This window comes from Pipra filicauda, unplaced genomic scaffold (genome assembly GCF_003945595.2).
Source record: "Pipra filicauda isolate LSUMZ 115617 unplaced genomic scaffold, ASM394559v2 scaffold422_size665910_pilon, whole genome shotgun sequence".
Lineage (NCBI taxonomy): Eukaryota > Metazoa > Chordata > Aves > Passeriformes > Pipridae > Pipra > Pipra filicauda.
Genome location: NW_024104557.1, coordinates 634,157 through 659,920, shown reverse-complemented (window position 1 = coordinate 659,920; position 25,764 = coordinate 634,157). Strand labels below are relative to the sequence as shown.

General features: G+C 45.1%; 2 long non-coding RNA genes across 2 annotated transcripts; both read left to right on the top strand.

Moving 5' to 3' along the window:
• Positions 1-7,516: 7,516 nt before the first annotated feature.
• Positions 7,517-16,755, top strand: LOC120324102. Its single transcript, XR_005565113.1, has 2 exons — positions 7,517-7,653; positions 16,560-16,755. It is a non-coding gene; the product is annotated as an uncharacterized LOC120324102 (long non-coding RNA).
• Positions 8,645-9,773, top strand: LOC120324101. Its single transcript, XR_005565112.1, has 2 exons — positions 8,645-8,758; positions 9,484-9,773. It is a non-coding gene; the product is annotated as an uncharacterized LOC120324101 (long non-coding RNA).
• Positions 16,756-25,764: the final 9,009 nt, after the last annotated feature.

Sequence of the window (25,764 nt, the reverse complement as noted above, 5' to 3'; positions counted from 1 at the left end):
GAGAGAGAGTAGGGGGTGCCCACTCCCTGCCTCTGCCCAGACTGGACTGGGGCAGCGTTACCTGTGGTGGCCTTTTATACTTGCCTCCATTGTGACACGCCCCATGTGACGTCACAGACACCAGAGGCATCACAGCCAGGCCAGCCCCGCCCTTTGTGCCCACCCCGTCTCAGCCACTGCCAGTGGGCAACCAGAGCCCCGACAGCCGCCAAGTGCAGCCCCAGCGGCAGGGAATGGGCCCCCAGGGGCTCCCTTCCCATCGCGGGCAGAAGCCCCCCATCCCTTGTCAAATGTAACGGTGGGGGACATGGCCCTTGGACGCTTTGCTCCTTTGGATCCCCTGCTGTGCAATGGGATCAGTTCCCTCGGGGCTGACCTCTGGGCTTGTGGGGGTGCTGCTGGAGCCTTTGGGACACCTCTGGGTGCTTGGTGGTGAATATCCTGGTGGTGGGATGGGTCCTCTCCGTGGCAGGATCTCTGTTGCTGCTTGGCACTGTGAGGGGACCTTGGTTGCAAAGAGACATTGCCCAGGAGTGAGGAGGAGCTGTGGGGGTGGATTTCCCCGAAGGAGACTGTAGCAACACCAAGTCGGGGCTCCTTTAGATCAAGAATGAAGCAGGGGGTGGTTCTGGCCCAGAATTTGAGCTGTTTGCAACATAGTAAAACGTGTGTGTTAAGCAGGGATAGGTCAACCCGTGTTGCCCCTGAAGGCCAGAGCAAAATGGAAGAATCTAATGTAAAACTGCATTCCGGGTAGCCCTGGTTGGATGGGACACCCCGTGTGCAGCAATAAAGAACGGCTTTGCCTCAGAAGGGGCCTCCTGTGACAATGACTCCTTCCTGAGCAGTTTTGACGCAGAGTGTGGCCGACTTCCCCTGAGCGACACCTCCATGCGAGGTGACCCACTGTCCTCATTCTCATTGGGTTCCCCTTGCAAGACCCCCCCTTACCCCCAATTCTGTCAGGGCCCCTGGGGAGGTGGGAGAGTGCCAGAGGAGAGGTGCCGTCTGTGTGGCCGTGCCCCCTGTCCCTTCAGTCCCTGTGTTCCGGCAGGCGCACCTCAACAATTCCTTGTTTCCCTTTCCAACAACGGCCTTTGGCAGACACTGAGAGAAGTGTCCAGAAAAGAAGCCAACATGGTTGTTCTTTCAGGAATCCTCCCCCAAGCTTTGGCCGCGCATGAGCTCCAAACCAGTAATCTGTGCCTTTGCATACAAGAGTGTAGCAGAGCCCAGTGCCCAGGCGGCCAGTGAGGTGGCACCAGATCCCTGGGGAGCATAGAGGATGTCTAATGCATGAAAGGTGTTGGAATTGAGCAGAAAAGAGACCCCCTTGAGTGTCAGCTGGTCCTCCGAGATCAGGTGGGCTGGGTGCAAGTAGGTTGAATTTCAGATTAGAACCAATTCAGCACTGCAGGTCTGGTTGAGTCCAATGAGAACTTGGACAATCCAGATTGGGAACAATCTTTTTTATTGAAACAACAGGTTCAATCAACCAGTTGATTGGCTCCAAAGAAGCCAGGTGGGAAGCAGAGGGGAGACAGGGTGAGCTGTGGGTAGGTGGGAGGGCCACTGCTCCCCCCCCTGCCCTGGGAGCCTTTGTCAGTCTCTGGGCCACAGCCAAATGGCGGCGGCCGAAGGCACGGCCTGCCCCAAAATGGCGGCTGGACCCATGGCCTGTCCCGGACTGTGAGTGCTTATGGATTTGTTGGGGAGAAATGCACTAACTATATGTTAACTAATTAAATATTTGAGGAGGATAAATTGACTACATGTTAACTACTTCTCTATCTGAAGGGTATAAATGAACTAACTACATGTTAACTACTTACATGTCCGTGGGGCTACCATATCTTAACTATTTAAATATTTTGGTGGATCAATGCACTAACAACGTATTATGTCGTTATCAATTTTGGGGGGATCTACGCACTAACTACGTGTAACTACTCATAGAATTCTCGGGGAACTACATATTAACTACCAACACAGTTGTTGGGGCACTGCCTAATTCCTACTTCTCTACTTGTCGGGGCAAACATGCTAGCTGCATCTTAGCTACATCTAAATGAACTACTGTTAATATAGGGACTGTCTGTCAGGCCATAGGTGGAAGCTATGTCAGGGCCTGGGTGAAGGTTGTCAGGGCCTGGGTGAAGGTTGTTGGGGCCTGGGTGAAGGTTGTTAGGCCCTAGGTGAAGGTTGTCAGGGCCTGGGTGAAGGTTGTCAGGCCCTAGGTGAAGGTTGTCAGGGCCTAGGTGAAGGTTGTCAGGGCCTAGGTGAAGGTTGTCAGGGCCTGGGTGAAGGTTGTTAGGCCCTTGGTGAAGGTTGTTAGGCCCTTGGTGAAGGTTGTTAGGCCCTAGGTGAAGGTTGTCAGGGCCTGGGTGAAGGTTGTTAGGGCCTGGGTGAAGGTTGTCAGGGCCTGGGTGAAGGTTGTCAGGCCCTAGGTGAAGGTTGTCAGGCCCTAGGTGAGGGTTGTGCCGGCCTCAGTGAAGGTTTTCAGGGTGCTTCTTCTCCAGGCCGCAGCTCGTGTGCTGCAAGGGTTCCAGCAGCTGCTGCTGGAAGTCCCTCCTGGTCCACCCTGAGAGGCCCTCCAGTCCAGACCATGCTCTTCTTCCTCTTCCTTGTTTGCATCGGCCTTGTCACCTTCTTCTTCATTTCCTTGGCGAATGCCCAGATTTCCTTCACCTCTTTGTATCTCTTCCTGAGGGTGAGCATGGTCTGGACGGATGCCCTCCTCCTCCTCCTCGCCTCTTCGAGGGCTCTCCTGGCCGCTGCTCTCTGGTTCATGGCTGCTATTCTGCGGCTGAACCAGAGAGTCAAGAGCAGGCCCAGGGCTGCAGCAGGAGCCGAGAAGTGCCACTGCTGGAGGGCAGCCCAGAGCAGGGCTCTCCCGGCACGCAGAGCGCGCTCCAGGGGGCCCTGCTCCAGCTCCTGCTGCATCCGAGTCATCTCCCTCTGGAGATGGTGCGTGCGCAGCTCCATGCGCTCCCGCGTCACCTCGTCCAATCCGTCGCCCATCGGCAGCGGATAGTGGATGAGGCTCTGCAGAAGCAAAGCAAGGACCATTGCCCGAGTCATAGCGTGCAGGGGAGAGAGAGTAGGGGGTGCCCACTCCCTGCCTCTGCCCAGACTGGACTGGGGCAGCGTTACCTGTGGTGGCCTTTTATACTTGCCTCCATTGTGACACGTCCCATGTGACGTCACAGACACCAGAGGCATCACAGCCAGGCCAGCCCCGCCCTTTGTGCCCACCCCGTCTCAGCCACTGCCAGTGGGCAACCAGAGCCCCGACAGCCGCCAAGTGCAGCCCCAGCGGCAGGGAATGGGCCCCCAGGGGCTCCCTTCCCATCGCGGGCAGAAGCCCCCCATCCCTTGTCAAATGTAACGGTGGGGGACATGGCCCTTGGACGCTTTGCTCCTTTGGATCCCCTGCTGTGCAACGGGATCAGTTCCCTCGGGGCTGACCTCTGGGCTTGTGGGGGTGCTGCTGGAGCCTTTGGGACACCTCTGGGTGCTTGGTGGTGAATATCCTGGTGGTGGGATGGGTCCTCTCCGTGGCAGGATCTCTGTTGCTGCTTGGCACTGTGAGGGGACCTTGGTTGCAAAGAGACATTGCCCAGGAGTGAGGAGGAGCTGTGGGGGTGGATTTCCCCGAAGGAGACTGTAGCAACACCAAGTCGGGGCTCCTTTAGATCAAGAATGAAGCAGGGGGTGGTTCTGGCCCAGAATTTGAGCTGTTTGCAACATAGTAAAACGTGTGTGTTAAGCAGGGATAGGTCAACCCGTGTTGCCCCTGAAGGCCAGAGCAAAATGGAAGAATCTAACGTAAAACTGCATTCCGGGTAGCCCTGGTTGGATGGGACACCCCGTGTGCAGCAATAAAGAACGGCTTTGCCTCAGACGGGGCCTCCTGTGACAATGACTCCTTCCTGAGCAGTTTTGACGCAGAGTGTGGCCGACTTCCCCTGAGCGACACCTCCATGCGAGGTGACCCACTGTCCTCATTCTCATTGGGTTCCCCTTGCAAGACCCCCCCTTACCCCCAATTCTGTCAGGGCCCCTGGGGAGGTGGGAGAGTGCCAGAGGAGAGGTGCCGTCTGTGTGGCCGTGCCCCCTGTCCCTTCAGTCCCTGTGTTCCGGCAGGCGCACCTCAACAATTCCTTGTTTCCCTTTCCAACAACGGCCTTTGGCAGACACTGAGAGAAGTGTCCAGAAAAGAAGCCAACATGGTTGTTCTTTCAGGAATCCTCCCCCAAGCTTTGGCCGCGCATGAGCTCCAAACCAGTAATCTGTGCCTTTGCATGCAAGAGTGTAGCAGAGCCCAGTGCCCAGGCGGCCAGTGAGGTGGCACCAGATCCCTGGGGAGCATAGAGGATGTCTAATGCATGAAAGGTGTTGGAATTGAGCAGAAAAGAGACCCCCTTGAGTGTCAGCTGGTCCTCCGAGATCAGGTGGGCTGGGTGCAAGTAGGTTGAATTTCAGATTAGAACCAATTCAGCACTGCAGGTCTGGTTGAGTCCAATGAGAACTTGGACAATCCAGATTGGGAACAATCTTTTTTATTGAAACAACAGGTTCAATCAACCAGTTGATTGGCTCCAAAGAAGCCAGGTGGGAAGCAGAGGGGAGACAGGGTGAGCTGTGGGTAGGTGGGAGGGCCACTGCTCCCCCCCCTGCCCTGGGAGCCTTTGTCAGTCTCTGGGCCACAGCCAAATGGCGGCGGCCGAAGGCACGGCCTGCCCCAAAATGGCGGCTGGACCCATGGCCTGTCCCGGACTGGAAGTGCTTATGGATTTGTTGGGGAGAAACGCACCTACTATATGTTACCTACTTATATTTTTTGGGGGCATAAATGAACTAACTACATGTAAAGAACTAACATGTTTATGTGGACTACATCTAAATTACTTTTACATTTCGGCGTGGATATATATGTGACCTACATGTACCTACAAATATATTAGCTAAGGAACCACATGTACACTTCGAACATATTTGTCAGGGAACTATCTTTTGACTACCTAAATATTTGTTGGGGGTAAAGTTGCTATACTACATCTTAACTGCAGAAGCAAAGCCAGGAGTATTGTCCAAGTCATGGCGTGCAGGAGAGAGAGAGTAGGGAGTGCCCACTCCCTGCCTCTGCCCAGACTGGACTGGGGCAGCGTTACCTGTGGGGGCCACGGAGAGCTACCCCCATTGTGACATATGTACCTACGAATATATTAGCTGGGGAACTACATGTAAACTTCAAACATATTTGTTGGGGAACTATCTTTTGACTACTAAAATATTTGTTGGGGGTAAATGCCACGGCCCGAGGGTAAAACGGATAAGGACATGGCACCACACAAAAGGGTTCAGATGCAGTTGAAAATCTGGGTGAAATACTAGTTTATTAAGGGAAGACAGGGACTTATATAGGGGAAGTGTGAGAGGAGGATTCATGACTGGGGTGGAGCATGGGATTGACAACCAAGGGTGAGACAGGATTGGGAGACAGGAGAAAGGTGTGTGTAACTTATGGGTATCCAGGGGAAGGGACCAATGGGAGCTCACTCCGCACTGCGGCAACTCTCAGCCAATCAGTGGGAGATGAGCGGGAAAGCAGGGGAGAACAAGGGAGTAAACAACTTTTGGCGGGAAAATCTGAGGGACCAAGGGGAATAACATTGGTGCACATGAAACTTGATATAAAACCCATGATGAACTGGGGAGTAACAGGTCAATCCAATAGAATAATAGTCCATTCAGGCTCCATAAATATCTCTCCAAGCCTGGAATCGTTCCCAGTCCGATTTTCTGTCCTCCTCACCTACGAATATATTAGCTGGGGAACTACATGTAAACTTCAAACATATTTGTTGGGAAACTATCTTTTGACTACTAAAATATTTGTTGGGGATAAAGTTGCTATACTACATCTTAACTGCTTCGAAATTAATTACTAACAATATGCAGTCTGCCTCTCTATAGGCTTTCTAAACTAAGTCAGGGACTAGGTGAAGGTTCTCAGGGCCCCAGCAGCAGGGAATGGGCCCCCAGGGGCTCCCTTCCCAAAGCAGGCAGAAGCCCCCAATCCCTTGTAAATGGAACAGTGGGGGACATGACCCGTGGACGCTTTGCTCCTTGAGATCCCCTGGTGTGGGATGGGATCAGTTCCTTTAGGGCTGACCTCTGGGCTTGTGGGGTTGCTTCTGGAGCCTTTGGGACACCGCTGGGTGCTTGGTGGTGAATATCCTGGTGGTGGGATGGGACATCTCTGTGGCGGGATCTCTGTTCTTGTTGGGCACTGTGAGGGGACCTTGGTTACAAAGAGACACCTCCCGGGAGTGAGGAGCAGACGTGGGTGGTGATTGCCAAGGACACTGTAGCCACACCAACTCCAGGCTCCTTTAGATCAAGAATGAAGCAGAGGGGTGGTTCAGGCACAGAATTTGAGCTGTTTTAAATTTATAATACCTGTGTGTTACGTAGTGATGGGTGATCTCCAATTGTGCCTGAATGCCAGAGGGAAATGTAAGAATCCAAAGTAAAACTGCATGGTGGGTGCCCCTGGTTGTGTGGGACACTTTGTGTGCAGCAGTAGAGAACAATCTGCCCTCAGAAGGGACCTGCTGCAGCCTGGGGTTTGAAAGGTTTCGCAACAGCAAATAGGGTTCGAGTGAAGTAAAAGATTGAGTCAGGTTGTCACTATGCTATCATGCTTTATTCTAGCCGGGGGAAGACTTATATAGGGTAGCGTGAGGAAGGGTCTGGAAAACAGGGAGGAGCATGGGACTGACAGGGGTGATGACCAGTCAAGAAAGGAGGGAGGGAACACAGGATCAGCAGGGACCAATGAGGGAAACATCTGCTATGCAGCAAATGGGAGCCAACAGGAAAAATGGAGGGTACTATGAGGGGTAAATACACTAAAACTTGAAAAATTCGGAATAAAACTGTCCGGAATAGATTCATTGGTAACACTAAAACAGTCTTTTCCATTATCAGCTGCTCCTCAGTACCGGTGTCACAACCTATTGCTTTCAGGCAGGTGCTTGATCCCCTCTGTTTCTCTCTGCGCCTGCTGCAGCTCCTCTTGCCATCTTTGTAACAGTTCCTCCTCACAGCATGTGCCCTTCTCAGAGACCTCCTGGGACAGTGACCCACCTGGTTTTTCCTTCCTGAGCAGTTTTGGCACAGAGTGTGGCCAACTTCCCCTGAGCGACACCTCCATGCGAGGTGACCCACTGTCCTCATTCTCGTTGGGTTCCCCTTGCAGAGCCCCTGGGGAGGTGGGAGAGTGGCAGAGGAGAGGTGCTGTCTGTGTTGCTGTGCCCCTTGTCATTTTAGTCCCAGTGTTCAGGCAGGTGCAGAGAGGATGGGGGATCCTCCCTGCCATGGGTACTGTCTGCCTGTGGGGGCTCCTTAGACCCCAGATCAGTTATTTTGGGGTCAGAACCACCTGGTGGGGGTATGTGTGTGTGTGTGTGAGGGGGAAGGTGGCGTGAGAAGGGCAAGGCCTAGACCTGCAGCCAAGATGGCTGAGATCCCAAGACAAGGAAGGGCTTGTGGCTGGGCTCTCAATCAATGACCCTCCTGGTGGCCCAACCACCCCACACCCCTGAGCGAAATCTCTTGAAGTCTAAAATTAAAGTGTAACAGCTGGTAAGAGCTTGCAGCTTCTAGACCAGGGTGCAACAGGGGCCTGTGCCAGGGCTGGCCATGTGTGTCCCTGTCACTCCCTTTGGCACTCCTCCCGCTGCTCCCCTCCTCCCGGAGCCCTGTCCCTGGGCACAGCAATTCCCTCAGTGTGTGTCCAGGGAAGGTGGTTTAATTCCTTCAGGCCTTTGCATGGGAGAAACAACCAAATTCTCAGGAGGTTCAGTAATCAACTTCTACTTGCAAACTGAAGAACGTTAAGGTGGTATGAGGTATATCCCTATATGATAAATAAAATGCAAATTTTAAAACAACATCCAGACAAAGAAGGGCCCTTCACAAACTTTAATTCAGCAAACTGGAACTTATCCAGACACCACAAGGCACTTGGTTTCTTTCTTTTGGTTGGTTTTTGGGTTTTTTTTTAAATGAAGGCTTAGAATTCTAGTTAATTTTGATCCTGTCTCCTAGACTTTACTTTTCATCATTGTATGACAATCCTCATTTTTCTCCTGGGATGTTCATTCACACTGTGTTGAATACTTTTTTCTTTTCATTCATTGAAGCAGCTTCTCTGTATTTCCAATGTCTTTTTCTTCTTCTTGTTTGTGTATATAGTAGTATTTCTCTGCGTTGCAAGGTTTACACAAGTTTATAGCATTATAGTGAGAAGGAAGGGACAAACAGTTGAACCCTGTGTCTACAAAAGCAGAAATATCAAATGCAGTAATTATAATCAATCTAAATGGGGAAAGTAGCATCCATCTTGTCACAGAAATTCTCCATTAACTTATGATTCTGGATTTTTAAGGCACATGTACGCAATAGCACTAAATGCACATTTCCTAGGTTTTTCTTCTCTTTCCACTTGCTTTTGTGCATATTTGAGAAGGGTCTGAGAATGTTTGATTGGAGGATGCCAATAATACACTAGTAATAAACCGAATTAATGATGTGTTAGAGATTTTGACACTTTATCTCATCTTTCTTGGTCTAGCAGGAGATTCTCCTGACAACCTACAAGCAGTAGCAGTTTTCATACCCTCAGCTGATTTAAAAGAAGTGTCCTCCTCTTGAACCAACTCTCCAGGGAGCATGAAAAGTGATTTAGGTGATCCTATCTTATCCATAATGGGATCTGCTCGGGCTGCCCTTCTTGAGTCTGCCCTCTGTGCAGGCAGAGGACCCTGGCTGTGGCAGGGGGAGCAAAAACAGAAGAAGTGCTTGAGTGCAGAGTGTGTTTTTAGCCTCAGATGGCAACAGAGGTAACTATGGCCTGGCAGAGGGGTTTAAAAGTGTGAAAGAGCAGGCAGGACACCTTAGGTTAGCTCAGAGGTTGAGGTTTGGATCGCTTTCCTTAAAAAGCATGATTTTTTAAAGTCTTTCAGTATTATCATCATTTATTCATCTCAGACCTTTCTTTTTTTCTTTCTTGTGGGATTTAATCCAATGGAAGACAAGTATCATGGAGAAGAAAGATGGTGTGGGGAACCGAGGCATAGATTCTAACAGCCTAAGAAACACTGGGGAAAAAAAAACCTATTCAGAAGATCTTTTTCATCCTAAAAATTAAGTTCAAGCTCTGACATCAGATCACATTCAAAGAGACAGGGCAGATGAATTGAATCCCTTGATTTTTGTGTTCCATTTAAAAAAAAAGGAAAAGAAAAAGAAAGAGAAACTCAACCTTATCACAAGGTGATGGATCCCATGGATTGCCCTTACCTTTCCCCTTTTTACAGAGGGACCATGGATGACATGTTGAGACTGGATATCCACATTCTAGACATCTAAAATGATAGAAGTCAAATTACACCTTTTTCATTTTCTTTCCAGTTTCCAAGAAAGCAGCGTGTCCCTTCTGGAATGTATCCTGAAAGCACACAGGCTGCCTTGCCCACCCTCTGCTGTCCATATCCTCTCTGCAGACATGCCTGGCTGCACTTCTTTGCAGGGCAACAGGACTAAAGGCAGAGAAGGGAGGTCTCCAGTTCAGTGGCAGTGTTGCATATCAAGGAGCAGCTCACATACCCCCTGGGCAGCAAGTTAATGCCAATTGATTCAGCAGATGGAAACAGCCTCTCAGTCCTAGCAAGAATAAAATTATTTTTTGTTTTTACAACATACATCTATTCTCCGCCTATTTTCTGCCTTCCACCCCCCTTCGACCTCTTTCTACTTGGCAAACCAGTGTGTTCTGAGCTTGTTTGGGTGGCTTTTGACAGCTATTATATTTCTGAGCCCCCACACTTCTCAGGCTGCACCATGAAGATGAGGAGATGATGGGGGCTTTATCATCTGTGTTCAGCTCTCCAGGCTATCCCCTCTCACACTTAGGGAGGACAAAATGACCCTGAAGAAGGTGTAAGTAAATGTGTTTTGAGATCTACTCCTTTCCAGTTGTGACTTTTCCATTTTTTATTTTTCTCCTATTACAGAGAATCCTCCTTTGGACCAAATACACAGAGTATTTCCGTGATCCTGCCACAGAGGCAGATTTAAATAGTTGAGTGAAGTTGACATTTTAGTGTTAACAGGCATAACTCCAGGGTGAGTTTACTCCTCCCAAGGTGTGTGAGGAAAACCTGTGTTCCTCCCCATTCAAGTAGCTCCTCTGTTAAATGTAGGTACAATCAGGGTGTGCAGCCAAGGCAACGGAGATTATCTAAATTGTAATTGAGACAACAATATCACAGTGTTTTATAAATAACTGATGAAATTTTTGTAGCAGTTTTTCAAGATGTCCTGTATGAGAAAATGAACTCCTGAGAAACTGAGTCTTTCTGCAGACAGATTATACCAATTATAGGATATAATCACAGAACTTTAAGGTTGGAAAAGACCTCTCAGATCGTTGAGTCCAACTGTTAAATGTTAAGGGCTGTTAAAAAAGACACTTCTTCAGTGGCAGTTTGCTCCCACCACCCAGCAATACTGCTCCTGTCAACCTTGTCCAATATAATCTTGTATAAAACTTGGAGTGAGTCATAGGAATTAGTGAGAAATAGGCAAAGGTCTTGCACAGAGCGGGGAGAATTTTATTATCCAAATAGTTTCCTGTATTCACTCAACTTTTATACCATCTCTAGTGCTTCCAGTCCAGGTCTGAGTGTGGAGAGGAGGGATGATGGAAAGATGCATTCCCTGTTTGGATGTTTCTTACAGGCTTGTTTTTAGTTCCTGATATTTCTCTGAAATTCATTGTTGAGTTTTCCTGCTTTTTCCAGTTAATGGTCACAGTTATTAAATGAAATGAGCATGATCCTTAGTTGATAGAAATCAGCACAACCCACAAAAAAAATTAGTCACTCAAGATTCCGAGGCCTGAGTTTTGCAAAAATCCCATCCAATAATCCTTGCAATAAGCCAAATAATCACCAGATTACAGAGGTTTGTGGCCTTACCAACACGCTTTGCATTGCATTGTATTTACCAGCCAGGTAATTAGAGGGCTCAAGACCAACTTTCAAACTTTGAAGTTTCTTCAAAGAGAAGAAAAGAAAGGAATGATTACCCACACAGTGGACCATTTTGATTGTGAATCATGGAGTTATATGTTGCTTCCCATACCCTGTTAGGCCACAGGATATACTAATTTTCTATGTATTGCAGCCATAAATAAGGTAGTTTTCAGAAAATGGAACAAGGAATCCAATCACTAGAAATCCCTTCCTGGCAATGGTCACTCATTACAAGCCCAAACCTATTCATCAGCAGCCTTTCATACCTTTTGCTCATATAGTTTGGATGATTCACCCTCCAGGAAAAGTGATTGATTTGCACTTAAGTGACCCATTTCCTTCTGAAAGGTGTCAGAGAGCCCTTATCAGTCAGACTCCTTGTCTTTGCTTCAGTATAACTTGTCTTGGCTCCTTTCTCTGGGTTAGATAGTGCAACTCCTCAGCTTTCACATTGAGGAAATGGATTTAGAGCAAGTTGGCACAATCTCTTAGTGGAAAAGCGAGTGCCAGCTTTTCATGTTTTGTACTGAACTGAACACTGATTGCAATTTAGGAGACAACCCTAATAGTCCTGAGGGCAAACCAAGGGAGAACTCATTCCTACAGTCTCCTTGAGAATCCTTATACTGTGGTGAGAGGGAACATCTCCATCCCACCCTCTGGGCTGATGTTACCTTCCCCACAAATCCCTCCACATCCTCAAATTTAATGCAGACTCAGCTCTACTTTCTGTACTTATACGGTCCCTCCTGCGGAGGGATGGGTTCGTTGTTCTGATGGAAAGTTTTAGTACTCTTAGAAAACAGTGCCAGCTGGAATATCCACTCTCTGTGTGTCCAGCAAGCCGCATTTTCCATTTCCTCAGTAAAAATCCTCTTGGCTATAGCAAGTGCTGCAGAAACCCACAGACTCATGCAAATGAGGAATGACGCAGATTGGGATCCTGCAGGTTGGAGCTGCAGATTTGAGGACGAGAAATGAAATTGGATGCTTCATAACATGAGGTTCATCTCCTCCAGGTGTCAGTCAGGTCACTGTATCTCAGTTCAGTGACGTTTCACAGCAGTAATAGATGTGATTTTGCAGGGAGGCTGTGCCAGCACCACTCGTCCCTTTATCAGGCAACTGCTTTTCTTGGTGCAGGCTCATGGATTTCCAATAGTTATCTATGAAAACAATCTTGTTTTGGAAAAAACTTTTGGAGTAATAGGTTTGAGGCTTTCTGGATATAACACTGAGCCAATTCTCAGTTGCTGACAGAAATAACTAATTACATTGTTTGCATATATTTTTAAGTCATGGCTTGTCACTTCCTGTTTCCTATTTTAGAAAAATCAAAAGTCCCTGATTTAGGTCCAGATTCTCAAACTTTTTCATACTGAATAAACACTGACTTACACCAGTTAAGAAAATAGCATGAAGATTTTCTTGGGCTTGGTGTGGTTATTTTATTCTTTTGGCTTCCTGAGTAAAATATATTTTGTCAAATAACAACCTGGGAGCTGTGCAGTCTCTGTTCTCTTGCACGTGAATGTAAAAAACCTGGAAAAGGTCCAGTATTTGAAGCTTGGTATTCACTGGTGGAGCTGATGACCCACAGAGACAAAACTGGAATCCAGGGCAATGACACTCATAACCAAGATATTTTTTCAGCATAGTCCAGTTTTTCCTGTGACAGTCACTCTTCTAGTTCTGTGGAATACACGACACTCTTAAGATCCATGCCCAAGTTTTTTCACAAGCTGTGCAAGATTCCCAAGATGTTGGAGATCAGAGACAGCTTGAGCAAGACACTATAAACCCAGATGGATGTCATGGGGGTAGGAAGTCTCAGTCATCATTTACTGCTAGAGCTTTACATTTACAGCTCTGGAGTATCCAAGAATTTTATGTACACCTCCTCCTGGGCTTGTGCTCTAAGTCTACCTCAGCTTCCCAAATGCAACCTCATGACATTACCATTCCTCTGTTGTGCAAAGATATGAAGGCAGGCTGACAGAGTTGGGATTGTTCAACCTGGAGAAGAGAAAGGTTCCAGGGAGACTTTATTGTGACATTTCAGTATTTAAAGTATATAAAAAGGTAGAGACGGAGACTTTTTATACTGGCAAATAGTGATAGGACAGGGGGGAATAATTTTAAACTAACAGACAAGAAGTTTAGGATGTTAGGAAGAAAATGTTGGCTGTGAGGGTGGTGAGGCCCTGGCACAGGTTGCCCAGAGAAGCTGTGGCTGCCCCTGGATCCCTGGAAGTGTCCAAGGCCAGGTTGGACAGGGCTTGGAGCAACCTGGGCTAGTGGAAGGTGTCCCTGCCCGTGGCAGGGAGGGTGTAACAAGATACTAGAAAAACCTTCAAGCTACGTCAGAGCAAGGAGGGGTTTAAAAAGAGTCTGAACCAGATTCCTACCTGGTGACAGCTGCTGTGGAGAGAGCTCTTCTCATTTTGCCCTGTCAAAGACTCTGCCTCACTTCCTTCCTTCACCTCAGTCAAAATCATCTCCAGGAATGGGTTGCGAGGGAATATGTGACAACGCTTCAGTGTTCTTGAGTGTTTTTTTAAATACAGAATCATAGAATGCTTTGGGTCAGAAAGGACTTTTCAAGGTCATCTAGTCCGACCTCCCTGCCATGGGCAGGGACATCTTCAACTAGACAAGGTTGCTCAGAGCCCCATCCAGCCTGACATTGAGTGTTTCCAAGCATGGGGCAGCCACCACCTCTCTGGGCGACCTGTGCCAGTGCCTCACCACCTCACTGGAAAAAATTTCTTCCTTATATCTTGTCTGAATCTAACTCTTTTAGTTTAAAATCCTTGTCCTGTCACAACAGACCCTGTCAAAATTCTGTCCTTATCTTTTCTATAACCCCCTTTAGGCACTGGAAGGAACTTGAGTCTCCCTGGAGCCTTCTCTTCTCCAGGCTGAACAACCCCAACTCTCTCAGCCTGTCTCCATGGCGGAGGTGCTCCAGCTCTCATGGCATCTTCATGGCGTCCTCTGGACCTGATCCAACAGGTCCATGTCTTTCCCGTGCTGAATACAAGCCTCATCACTGGTGTCTAATTGCAAACTGACCCAGTGCAGCCCCAGTTGCAGATGCAATCTGCCAAAAATGTCTCCCCATGTGTACCTTCCCAGAGAGCTGCAGGGAGCCTCTTGCATATACTGGGATTTTGGGGGTGAGAAGCACTGGGGCAGCACAAGGCATTATTATATTCTGTAGATGCATTTTGCCAGGTTCTGACCTTTCAGATTCCTGTTGAATGTCTTTTCCTTGCAAGAAAAGAAAAGAGTTAACATTTCGCTCCTGGTTTTCAACCTCAGCAGAATAGATTTTAACAGGGCATGAAAACAATAATCCTTGTCAACTTCCTTCCTTTAACCTTTAAGGGGAGTTTTGTCTTCCCATGAACTCTGCTTCTGCTTTGTAATTTGAACTTGATATTAGAAACCTGGCATTTTAAAACTGATACACATTTCTGATCAAAGATGCTGATGCTTGAAAGGACCTGTGTCACCAAGCCCTCTCCCTGGCTCAGCTGGTGTTATTTCCTGAGGTTTAAACAGATTGTTCCTCTTTTGGTTTTCTCATTGATCTGTCTCATTCTGTATTTCAGTATCTTCCTCAGTCCAGGGTATATATATTATCTCTCTCTTACTCCAACAGAAGAAAATCCTCTGAGTCCATGAGCTCTGCACTGATCTTGGACCAAGATATTCTGCTCTCATTTTCCGCTCTGCACTCACAGCTTAGTGTAAAGCAGTTAGGATGAGAGATGACAATCTCTCTCAGGAGAGTGCTTATGTTGTTCAGCTACATGTGATTTTGTGGTACTTAACACATTCTTACAGCATGTGACCCCTTCCTTGGGTAGTATTGCATGATGAAGGCACTTGGGGGCTTTTGGAAATCTTTTCTATTTGCATTTCTAGGTACCTAAGAACTTCAGAAAACCTGACCTTTGCTTACATATGTCACATGTTCAGATATTGTGCTTTTAATTGATTGTAGAAATTTCCAGTCCCTAATTTGTAGTTCGATTTGACTCAGATTTTACACTTATCCATTGACTACTGTAGTGTTTCACTCATGGAAGTGAAACTTGGATTAGCTTTTAAAATGGTAGGTTCTCCTTTGTAACTAGACTGAGTGGTCTAAACTCTTCTTTCAGCTATTTCCATCTAAATGTGAGTTCACTCTGCAAATCCAAATGGAGTTTGTCTGGATTTGGGTTGGAGCAGTTCAGAACAGACTGTACAGAGCCCTGCTATTTGAATTTGGACACCTACTGATATCATCAGCCCAATTCCCCTTTCCCTCCATAGAGCCAACTCCATGAAATGTTTCAGGAAACAGCAGGGATCAATAGATGGTCCTCAGTGATTATAAATGATAGCACATCACAGATTTCAAGACAGCTTCACTTAAATACACACCAAGCTGGATGTCAGCTGTTATTAATGTCTTTAAAAGGAGCTGAAGACATTATTTATTTACTTACAAACTCTGCAACTACTTTCTTTGGTGCCAAAAGGCTCACACTGACATTGCAAGCCATGGTCTTTTAAGACACTCCTGTGCCAGTTTTATATGATGTGGAAGATGGTAGGACTGGACTAGCAATATTTTTTTGGCTGCTAGTCCGCTATAGACAGGAATTAAGACCACATTTCCAACTGGTGGTACTTCCCAAATTCTCCCTTCCCCCAGTCATCATCCTTTCTAGAGAGGGCAGAACACCCAGTGGGAGGAGATGGTGGTTTAATTGCTAAGTGATCCTTCCAAAGGGATAATGCTTCTGCTCCTCAGCAAATCCAGGAGCCAGTGGAGAGGAAGCAGACATGGAGTCAGCTCTCTTCTGTCTCCTGCTGAGACACTGCCCATGAAAGCCCAGTCTGAAGCTTGAACTCTTCAGTGCAAAGACCATTTGTCTTTGAAAGACAAATTGAGTGGTGACTTTCCTAAAGAAGTGATAATATTTTAATGGCAGAAAGACAGAAGAATAATACAATTAGGAGAAAGGGGAGGTTTGACTGAACAGAAATAGCTGGAGAAGTGCACTGAGGTGCTGAAGGAGTGAATCCTGGCAGGGTGGCAGAGCAACTGTGATGTGACTCTCAGAGGGCAGAAAAACACACAGTGACACAGTTCTCACCCGCCTGTTCTTTACTAGGAGTTTATTATATTGAACAGGGCCCCCTTTTTCAGATCAGACTGCTTTTGGATTCTTGGAAATTTGACAAAAATATCTCCTGAGAACTGGCCTGTTTCCTCTGTTTTCTAGCTGACCTTTTAATGAGGTCTCATTTTGCTTCCATAAGCTAGAACAGAGTGTGGGAGACCAGCACAAGATGTGCATTGTCTTTCTAGGATTTCACAACTGGTTTATTCTCCTGTACATTTCCACTATCTAGGGACCAAATCCTAAAACAGTTTTCTTTTCTCTACAGTGAGAGATGCTGTTCTTTGAGGAACCAACAGAACGCGTACACTGACCCTTGAAACCACCACTATTCTCAGAGGTCTTAAAATAGCCACTATTTCACTGTATCTTCTTTCATTACTTAAAGCAAATCTTCCATTTGGAAGAGTTTGGGTTGTTTGGTTGTTTTTTTCTCAAACAAATAAAGGGGGTGTGAACATTGACTGTGTTCCTGAAACAAGGATCAAAAAAATCCTTTGATCTGGCTCCTAACAAAGTAATCCCACATACAAGACCTAATCCCAATATTATTCTAAGGATGGATCAGCCTTAGAATTTCCAGCTTTGGATGTGTGTTGTCCAGTAAAATGAATGCAACATGGCTTCCCAGCATGGTTGTGTTTACTGAAGATCCCTGTGACCACACTGTCAAATCACCATCCAGTCTAATACAGGACAAGAGGAAACAGCCTCAAGTTGTGCCGGGGGGATGGGGGGGGGGGGAGGGATGTAGATTGGATATTAGGAAAGAAATCTTCACCAAAGGGTTGTTCAGCCCTGGCACAGCTGCCCAGGGCAGTGCTGGAGTCCCCATCCCTGGAGGGATTTAAAAGCCCTGTGGATGTGGCACCTGGGGACATGGGTTAGTGGTGGCCTTGGAACTGCAGAATTAACAGTGGGGCTCAGTAATATTAGGAGTCTTTTCCAACCCAAACAATTCTGTGATTCCATGATCCAACAGAGGATCACAACACACTGCTTTGCTGCAGGTGCAGATTTAGTCCTTATGCTGCTGGGTGTTTAATCAGAAAGCTCTGAGCCCACTTGTATGTATTTTCCAACAATTCCTTACAGCTTAGATCAAAAAGACAAGGAATAGAAAATAACTGTGTGATGGGAGACAGAGATTCATGCACCTGCTCCTCATGATAAGTGGCAGAGAGTGAAGTGTTCGTACTCCTGCTAATCAGGATAAAGCAGAGCCGGGCACTTGTAAGGTTTTGAAAAATGGAAGTGATAATATTGCGTAGATGTGCTCACACACACATAATCCTTGTTATAGGACCATTTCTTAATGGTGTTTTGGTCTGTAGATCTCAGCAACAGCTTTAACTGATCAACTGATCTGCAGAAGAAAATAAATAGCTTGGTACAACAGGATGATGGCCTGGGCTATTCCAGGCTGAGACAGCAAACAACTTGTGATTGCTTCCCATAACTCATCCCAGTCTTTAGTGTTGCAAAAAGATGTGGATTCAGCCTGTCAGGTCAAAGGAGATGGGACATGATAACAATGTGCACTTGCCTGGCATGTTCCTGGATTTGAAAGAAACCTTTACTATGTAGAGGTCACATAGCAAACCAGAAAATGTTTAGTGGATGTCTTCAGACAGAACCTCAAGGACAGTTGGAAGTCACAAGGCAGCTGCTGAAGGCAGGATTTGTTGGGCTGCTCAGAGCAGAGCCTGGGCTGCCTGAGGCTTTCTGAAGGCAGCTGGCACATCTCATTATCTGGAAGAGAAAACAGAACCCAAACAAACCAAGAGCTCAACTCTGGACAAATACAACTTCAGGGTGACTTTGCAAACTGGATTTTAGTGTTGTCTCACGTCAACAGCTAATTATTGCTCTGCATAAAGTCCTTGAGATGGTAAAATATGAGGGACTGACACTATTCATCTTCTGGTTGCTCCAGATAAGGATCACAGGCTTAACAGAGTTGGTACTGAGTTACTATTTTTAGAGATGCAAAAGTTTACCCACTAAAGATATTTCTTGTGCATATAGTTTATTACTTTTGTGATGCACTTAAAATAGTAGGTTTATGATCTCTGCTTTTCTGTGGAAGAAAGAATTAAATCTCATTTATAAGGACTTCCTTTCTACTTCTATGAGCCTCTTACATATTATTTGCTGCAGGAGTGAGAGACTCATTTGATTTTGTAATGTATCTTCCTGTAGACTTGAATTTTACTCTGATTTTCTTCATTCTGATGAATAAAATTGTCAGTTTACATATACGAAAACTACCTCTTCAGTCTCTTCTTCCTTTCTTCACTTGAAGCTGATTGATTTTCTCTAGGCAGCACCTCTGGGAACTGCAGAGAGATCAATATTTGAAGAAATGGGGAGGCAGCTGTAACATCACTAAATCTATTCAAAAGAAATAATTCAGTATTAACTCAGACGATTTTCTCTTGTGGTTGAATCAAATGGACATTTAATAGAGCTATTAATGTTTTCAAGTGTAGGTTAAAAATAAGAGGTAAACACACGAAAGGGCACCATGTTAGCAAGACACACTGCAGCCAAAATAAATTACAGCAATGGCCACTGGGCCAGGCCTGTGGCTATATGAAAGGAAAACTCTGTTCAGTGCTCAAAAGTTCCAGTTTGGTTAGTTCCTTTTGAATTAAGAGCATGGGGAGGCTGCTGCTACAGCCTCCATTTGGGAAATTTTGTGTGTTTACAGGGCAGACGTTCTCCAGAGTTCAGCTGTGAGAAAAGAAATACAGTGCTTTATTACAGCTGGGATCAGGAACTGAATGAATGGGAAGCAACAACTCCTGATCTCTGTTGGATATTCTTATTTTCTGTAGAGTTTGATTACAAAGTCACAGGAGCATGAGGAGAATGACACTGAACTGATGACTTATGTGCATGGATTGACTTCAGTGAGTGCAAGGAAAAGGACTGGATGAAGCAAAGAATGATAGATCCTGAGATGTGACCCCATCCCCTAGAGATCTCTCTGCCTCTTCTTTGATATCTCTCAAAATTGGTAACAAATTATTATAACATATTTATCTACAGATTTCTATTCATTACTGGAAGAAGCAAAAAGATGTATTCATTTAATCATCATCACAAGGCCTTTTGTGCTTCCACCCATATCCCATCCTGGTTGTGAATTGTCTAACAATTTATTGCCTAAATGATATAAACATTTGCATTGGTGGCTGTGAGTTCATGGCCTTCAGCCACTCTTACCCTGTGAATGCACAATTTCATTTCAAAAATGATATCTTCTGTGAATTTGACATAAAAATAGCAGACGAAGCTGCCTGGCACACTGTGACTCAACCACAGGGAGTAGGAAAACTTGTTTCAGTAGTAAATTACAGCAGCAGAAGAAACTGCTCTGTTTTCCAGGTTTGACAATCGAGGCACTGAGCCAGTAAATATGACTTGGCCAGGACATAGGTTAGAGTTTTCCATGCCCCCCAACACTCAGCACAGGACATTGATTTTTGATTAACAGCAGTAGAGACATAAGGAGATGTTTTCTGTGAGAGGACAGCGAAGAAATAGGATTTCAAAATAAAAAAAGAGTCAGAGATTTATGGAGGAGATGGTTTCCATTTGGGAGGGAAAAATTCACTGTACTTGTTTTTTTTGTAACACACACAAGTACTGGTGAAGGGATCACTGAGTTTGTCTAATGCCTCTTCTGCCAGGGAATGGTATCACTGTTACAAATATCTTTTTAAATTTATACATGGTGAGCTATAATGATAAAGACTTTCCAAAGCCAACTAGAGTTAAATTTAAAGTTAAGGATTTGGCTTCTAGAATCTGTTTTCTGGCACTCAGACTTCTGCTGGCATCATCCAGTCCTCCCTTCTCTCAGCAAATATTGAACATGTTGGCTTTAAATCTGATAATTTTTTAAAATATTTGTGTATATTTAAGTTATTTAAATATTTTTCAAAGGTTATCTTACCTTTTATGTAATTAGTGACATTTTATTCCACTATAACATTGATCCAAGATCACAAATTTATGATGGGAAGGGGTCACGAAGATATTTAACCCAGCAGAATGCAAAAAAATCCCAACATCAAATAGCCAAAATACAATAATATCAATTCTTTTAAACAGGGAATTTGATATCCAACCTGAAGAAGTCAGCCTTGGCATTTTGTTGTTCAGCTTAAATTGATCTGAGACACAACAGAAATGCCAGCTGTGGGTTTTTAATATAAAAGGCTTTGTCAAAGGATATTTTTTGATACTTTTTCTTCCAATGAATTAAGAGATTCCCTCTGGATGTCTCTTCTTCAAAGGAAGCATATTCTAGTTTACTTATATAACTCTTGCCCTAAAACATGAGATTTTCTCCTCGCCATTTTCCACCTGTTTACTATGGTTACTTCAACAAAACTCCATCTCCCAGAATTTTGCTGGGTCAAAACTCTTCCCTACAGACATTCTGCTCACAGTCAGTACAGAGAAATTATCTGTTCCGAGTCCATTGCCCATCAGAAGACGGGAATGCATAAATTATTGGCACCACCTATTGGCCACAAAGGCAAATTATACAGGACTGGGAGGTTAGTTTAAATATTTTGAGTAAATATGGCTTCAAAAGTTCCTCCTGTTATGTTTTATTTTAATGATACAACCCAGAAAAGCCACTCAAGCTTTGAATTTCCTTGTGTCAGAGACAGTTTGTTGGTCTGACTGGGGATACTTCTCCCCAGGGGTCACATAATGGAGGAGGAGGCTCCAGGTGAGCAGGTATCACTAACCTGACTTGAGTTTCAGGTTCTTCTGGGTACTTTTCCCATAAGATGCAAAGTTCTTTCCCATAAGATGCAAAGTTTTTTTCCACTCCATCACCACAAGCACCAGCTACAGCTGGTCAACGAGTCCCAAATCAAAGTGGCCTTGGTGACTTTTGGCTCTTGTGAACCAGGAAAGAAGCTGCATGACACAGAACTTGCTGAGGCAGATGCAAAATTATGGGAATTTCATGAGCAAAAACCCAAAATGTCCTGGCATCTACGCAAAAGATGATGACTGAAAGGAACTGCAAAGATCAAACCCATAATTTGGAGGCAGAAGCATCTGCGTGTTTATGTTCCTGTGTTCATCCCGATTCTCCTGTCTGTGACAAGGTTCACATATATCACATATCTCTAGAGGACGTTTTTTGACTGTGAAAAAAAGCTGAGCTGAGACCTTTGTGGTGACCCTCAAAGAGCAGAAAGAAGTGGAAGGGATCTGAAAACATTTCAGGTGTTTTGAATCATTTTCTATCAAGAAGTTCTAACTTGGATTATCACTATTAGGCTAGAAGTGATGAAAAACCTCTGTGCCATAAGACCTGTTGGTTCTTTGTGGCCTCTGGTGAACAGACTTGTTTGAATGATTTGCATTTTCACTGAATAAAAGAGAGGGGGAAAGAGAGAATGGCGTTTTGCTTCAGGCTACTTTCAACTCCCAAAGAGTTGTTTTGTGTTGATGTTAGCCCCAAGTTATCTACTGAGAGGCATTTTTAGCTCTTGGTGTGCTAAACTATGCTTTCAGAGCATGGAACTTTGGCTCAGCACGGACTAATTGAAATGTGGAAGGAGTCTGCTGAATACTTTAGCACTATTGTAACTTATCCTCTGAAGTTTCCCTAAAGTTTTTTTTTTCTTTTTCTCTTCCTGAACTTGGAAAAACACTTTTCCTTCTCTCTAAAATCTTCCACCTGGAATATATCTACCTCATCATCCTGGTCCTCCAGGTGTTGCACATGAGCTGATCATCTCATATCAGCATCAACAACAGTGGTCCTTTGCTGTTATTACCCTGCCCAGCAGGATTGGCTCCTGTGCTCCAGTTCTTGGAAACAGCAGGGATAAGTGAGGACACTTGACAGACACAGAAAGGCTCAGCCTTCCTGAAATTTATGAAGCACTGCTTGTGTTTACCAGGTGTACCCGGACTCTGCCATGACCTAAACTTTACCATGCCATTTATTCATACTCTGTGGGATAAAACTGGCTATACATAGCAAATAAATAAGCTCATATACCTTCATTTGTTTTTAAAGAGAATATTGTTCTACATGTGTTCAATTTTAGCATAACAGGCACATACATGAGGCAGTGATAATGACAGAAAAGAATTCATTTGCCAATTGGTTGTACTTGCCTGTCAGAAAGAACATTAATAAAGATGTCCCATCATGTCTGATCTTCTGCCTTGAATAAGTCAGAGGGCAGCTTCAATCTTAGGAAAATCAATTTTCTCTTGAAAATACACCTCTCTTTATGGGCTTCTGCTGCAATACACTACATTATTTATTTATAGTGAGTGTCTATTGTTGTTAGACAAGTTGAGGATAAATAATAAAAGCTTGGAGGCTGAATTTAGAAAGTGCCAAGTTTTATTATTACTATTTAGGTTTATAAGCAAGTCAGTGAACTACAGATAACCACCACTGTGTGAATACTCTTTAAGTGAACTGAGAAGAAGGAAGCAGGAATTTAGCATTTCCTCACTCCAACAAATAGGATAACGAGCCCTTTTCCTGACGGCTCCCATGCTTGGGGAGATGAAGGGTATCCTGCCCAGTTTGTACCCATGACATGCAGCACAATGCCAAGTGTGTACTGACCAGGGAATGGTCACATCTTCTGACTAAAGGTCTGGGGAAAAAAAAAAAAAAGATATGATGTAATAGAGGTAAAATGTTGATGAAATTTATTTCTCCAACTCAAGTCTGGTCTGCAATGTGATGTGGACATTTCGGGGTGGGTGTTGTATGGATGATGGTCCATCCATAGTCTGACATTCTCCATGGGGAAAGAACAGACCTGCCATGCAGAAAGCAGCAGTTTTGGGGGGGGTGTGTCTTACCTAGTCAGGACCAGCGGGCCTGCCTTAATTGATATTGTCACAGAATCATTGAAGGGACCATAAAGACCATCTCGTTCCAACCCCCTGCCATGGGCAGGGACACCTTCCACTCGACCTGGTTGCTCAGAGCCCCATACTGCCTGTGGGCAGCCAGTTCTGAGTGTTTCTGGTCAGATGGTGGCAGATGAGTTTTAGGGATGGCCTTTCCCAGGAGCCTGCAGCTGTTTAAATAGTCGCCCCGCGGGAGCCACAGCACCACAGCAGTGTTTGACATCGTTCTACCTCAGCAGGGACAGGCAGAGCCATGGGGACAAGGAGTCCTTCCCACTTCCTGGCTTCCATAGATTACTTTAATTGGTAAAACTATGCTCCTGTCACTGGGGAGGGCATGTCGTAAAGCAAAACACGAACAAAATCCTAAGCCTAAGAATTCATTTGCCCTGAGGCTCAACAAAACTGTTCTGGGTAAAGCTGTGTCTACAGGGAGTCAGAGCACCAGCAGAGAGAGGAATCCCTTGGAGAGGGGACAGGCTTGTCACACCTCTCAAAGGGGGACATAGTAAACAATCCCTATGGCTTCCTGCCAGTCCTTTTGATTGTTTGTTTGTTTGTTTTCCCAGTCATTTTTGGCTTTTCCGTCTGAACAAGGATGCACATCCTCAGTGTGGAGTCATCATCTTTCTAGGGAGAGGGAAAAATAGCTCTGCACACAGATATGTGAAAGTCAGGGGCATTATAGAAATAAGATGCCGGTTTCCTGCTTTCACGTTGAATTCAGCATAAATTCACTATTGAAAGTGGTTAGCAGCTCACACTCCTTCAACACATATTTTTTTTTTTCTAAAGTTAATCAATAAAATTTTTACAGGAACAAATAATTCTGCTTTGTGACTAAACTTCAACAAGTGCTATTAAACAGGCTCCTTTAATCCAAAGCTGTTTATGCAAGCCTGTTTCATTTGTGCTAGGGATGGACGTGATCCACTTTACAGTTTTCAGAACAGAGAACTAGGATTTGAAGATAAACTACAATCTCCATATAAGTAAGTTAACAATCCCCTAGACACTGTGTTTCATACAGCCAGTATTATTCCCTTAATAGATATGAGATAAAAATCACCTTCATGTGCTCAGAAGACAAAGTAATCCTAAATACAATCCTGATATTGCCTAGAGTTGTTTTGGAAATAAAATTTAAGCTTACTCTCCAGCCTCTCTGCTCTACGCTATTCTATATAAAATCAGTAAAGAAATTCAGATTTTTTGCCTTTGAATTTGCTGCTGATAATAACTGCTGTTCTTCTGAGCCTACTGCCTGACTCCAGCTGATTTTCCTATAGAAAGGGCCTTTGGTAGAGTGTGCCCAGTCTCACTTCTTGACTTTCAACACATCCTGGGCAGGTCCTTGCTCTTCAAGCATCACACTACATCGGGTGAGAAAGTTTCTTACACCTCAGTTTTCCTCCAAGATGCCCCAGACATTCCCCTTTCCACGCTCAGAGGAAAATAATTTATTTGTCCAGTTTCTCCGTGTGGCTCTGAGACCCTTTCCCAATCTCCCAAAGGTCTCTGCACAGGACAGTAAGACCCTAGAGTAGAGCTGCCCTCCATATATACACTGCTGATCTTCTGTGGAAGTTTCCAAGGACCTCAGACAAGACTTTGTGACCTAAAATCAGAAAAAAACCAGTAATAATATGTTTTAAAGATTGGCTTGGGCATGCTATTCACAGAATTCTAACTGGAAAGCACATGTGTGATCAAGTACGGCGAACATTTTATACCTGTGAAACTTGTAATAAAACTTCCCAAAAGCTGGTTTGGACTGGTTTGGTTTGATTTTTCCCAACAAGCAAAGTTGCAGAGAGGAATCAATGCTCATAAATTTGATTCCACAATTTTACTTTTTTTTTTAAGTTTAGCTTTGGTTAAAAGCTTTAGGTGTCTTCAAGACCAGCTCATTGAAAGCATGATTTGATCAACAGTTGTTTTCTTAAGTCTTGCTCTACTAAATTTGTTTGATGGATGTTTAACTTTCATTCATGTGGTAGATGAAGGCGAATCAGAATGTTCTTTAGTATAAGGGAAAAATGGTGTATCCTACAGCCTTTAGACTGCAGATCCATGTCACAAAGCCATGGGAGATGTCACCCCAACATCTCTATGTCTCCCACTCTATAACAGGTCTCTGTACAAGTTCCCATGACTGGAAACCCTAGTTTCATTCCATGAGGGTTTACTTTGGAAAGAAACTTGTTCCTGCAGCTTGTGTCCACGTGATCTCTCCCAGCTTCTAAGTGCAACTTGGTTTTATTCCAGAAAATGTTGCTAGATGTAAAATCCAACAGCAAGAGATTTCCTGCAGTCAGATGGAGTCAGAATTGGTACCTGAGCTCCAAGCTGAGCTCCAGCTTTTGCCTCTCCAACATGGACTGGCCAATATCTTAGCTCCAGGCTTTCCAACCCATTTGTGGAGCATAGGAAGGACACTACGTAATCAGACATAATCAGCCCTTTAAAAGCTCCTTGATAAAAAGGTATAAATAGTCCTTGGAACAGGAACTGGAAACCAGCTTTCGCATTTCAGGTGATGGCCCAAT